Source organism: Schistocerca americana, unplaced genomic scaffold, assembly GCF_021461395.2.
Source record: "Schistocerca americana isolate TAMUIC-IGC-003095 unplaced genomic scaffold, iqSchAmer2.1 HiC_scaffold_47, whole genome shotgun sequence".
Lineage (NCBI taxonomy): Eukaryota > Metazoa > Arthropoda > Insecta > Orthoptera > Acrididae > Schistocerca > Schistocerca americana.
The window spans coordinates 2107501-2110000 of NW_025726203.1; the positions used below are offsets into that span (position 1 = coordinate 2107501).

Sequence of the window (2500 nt, forward strand, 5' to 3'; positions counted from 1 at the left end):
CGTGTCGGGCTTGGTCGGGAAGTGGGTCAGCGCTAACGTGCCGGGCCTGGGCGAGGTGAGTGCCGTAGGGGTGCCGGTAAGTGCGGGCGTTTAGCGCGGGCGTGGTCTGCTCTCGCCGTTGGTTGGCCTCGTGCTGGCCGGCGGTGCAGGATGCGCGCGCCTGCGCGGCGTTCGCGCCCCGGTGCTTCAACCTGCGTGCAGGATCCGAGCTCGGTCCCGTGCCTTGGCCTCCCACGGATCTTCCTTGCTGCGAGGCCGCGTCCGCCTTAGCGTGCTCCTCCGGGGGCGCGCGGGTGCGCGGATTCTCTTCGGCCGCCATTCAACGATCAACTCAGAACTGGCACGGACTGGGGGAATCCGACTGTCTAATTAAAACAAAGCATTGCGATGGCCCTAGCGGGTGTTGACGCCCTGTGATTTCCACTACATTGGACTTCATTCGGGCGCCGTCCAGGTATCCCCTTCAGGGTGACTGGACATTAACCCATCGGGTCCACCCGCACAGTACCCGCTTCACGGAGGGGCATCGGTGCGACCGAGACTGGTGGTTCTAACCTTTCTCACTGCACCTGGGACGCAGGTCCTGTGGCTATTGTTTCCGTGGCGGCCGCCTGGTAGGTTTTTGTTGTGCGCATGGCGAACGGCCCATTTTTATATGTCAGTGCCGATAGCCTGCGCCTTCATTTCTGGCGGCCGCCGGGTGTCGTCCCCGGTGACTAGTCCCACACTAGGTGGCGGCGCTGTTCTTTCCGCCGCGTCCCTAGTGTCCCTGCCGCCTGGGGTTCGGGCGTAACACGAAAGTCATCCCACAGGTCCGGCTGGGTAAGCGATCTGGCGGTTCTCGTCGGTGACCACCCTGCTGTGGTACGGTGACACTCACGTCTACTCGTTAACTGGGGTTCCCGGGGGTCGGGTCGCGTGGTTGGTGCTTGTGGGGGGTACCCCGTTTAGTATCCAGCCTCCGTCCAAAAGCGATTCCTGCCCAGTGCTCTTTGAATGTCAACGTTGAAGAAATTCAAGCAAGGCGCGGGTAAACGGCGTGAGTTAACTATGACTTCTCTTAATCTGGCCAAGTGGCGGCGGTGTGGCTGCATCCGGACTTGGCTTTTCGAAGTGCGGTCTTGATGTAGTCGTGCTGCTGCTGCGAGGTGCCTTCCTTGGGTTATAGTTACAGGGAGAGTGATGCGCAATACATGGGCCTAGCCCTCTTAGCCTCTCCTCTCCTGCGGTCTTCTCCCCTTCTCGTGGGCCCGCTGATTTTCGCAGAGTGGAAGACCGCACCAGGGGCTTGGGGGGGTTACCAGCCCCCCCTCGCATTATCCCTTTATAGTTGGGGGCAGCCGACAAGAAACAAGAGATGGTGGCCCTTCCGCTGAAGGTGCCACCCCAGCTACCCCAGCACCTATCCGGCCAACCGGCCGTAACGAAAATGCGATAGTTTGTGTAGCTCCCTTTGCTTGCAGTGAGTGCCACCGCACTTTTACCACGAAGAACGGTCTCGGGGTCCATCGCCGCCGCCAACACCCTGCGGCCGCCAACGCTGAGATCGTGACGGAGAGGCATCGCGCGAGGTGGACGGAGGAAGAAGTCCTGTCGCTCGCCAAGGCAGAGGCCGAACTGTTCCTCGAGAGGGACGCCCGGTTCTTCTTTGTAAATCAAGAACTTACCAGGATGTTCCCCGACCGAACGCTTGAGGCAATCAAGTGCCGACGGCGGCAAGCTGCCCACAAGCAGCTTGTCCGCCAATTCATGGAGGCACTTGAGATCGGTCGGGGCGAAGAGCCGGCGTCCCGCCGTGGAGCAGCGAGCTCGCTGCCTGACGCGGGCGAGGCCGCTGCGCCGCCCGTCGACGCAGCCGAGGACTTCGCGGCCGACACCACCGGGCCGCCGCCGGAGGGGCCGACTGACGCCGCCATCTGGGAGCATCTGGCGGGGCTACCTGCTTCCGCCCAGCGTTTCTCTGCCCTGGATCGAGTCATTGGTCTGGGGCGGGGCACGCCGCCCGATGTCATCCTGGGCATGCTCCCGGATGCCCTTGCGTCGGTCGGGTCCAGGGGGGAGAGGTCGATCACCAGGACACAGCGGCCGCGCCAACCATCCAAGCGGCCGCCTGCCGCCCCGCCGCTGCAGAAGCGCAAGCGGCGCCGCTGGGAATACGCGCGGACACAGGACGCCTTCCGTAGGTCGCGTGCGCGTTGCGTGCGCGGCTTGCTGGACGGCACCCTGCTGCAGCCGCCACCCGACATCCCCGGTCTGCTGGACTTCTGGGCGGACCTCTTCACGAAGAAGCCGATCTCCACCGCCGGCTTCATCCGTGACCGCCTTCTCCCGCACTCGGAGCCTGTCGCTCCTGAGTGCCTATGGGGGCCGGTCACACGTGAGGAGGTCGCTGCTGCCTTGCCGCCCAGGGGATCGGCAGCCGGGCCGGACGGCCTGACTCCAGCGGAGCTGCGGCGCCTGCCGCATGAAGTCCTGGTGAAACTCTTGAACCTCTTCCTCC

General features: G+C 63.9%; 1 pseudogene; it reads left to right on the forward strand.

The window, feature by feature from the left end:
- LOC124583823 overlaps positions 1-2500 on the forward strand; it is an 8527-nt pseudogene that overhangs the window by 2383 nt on the left and 3644 nt on the right.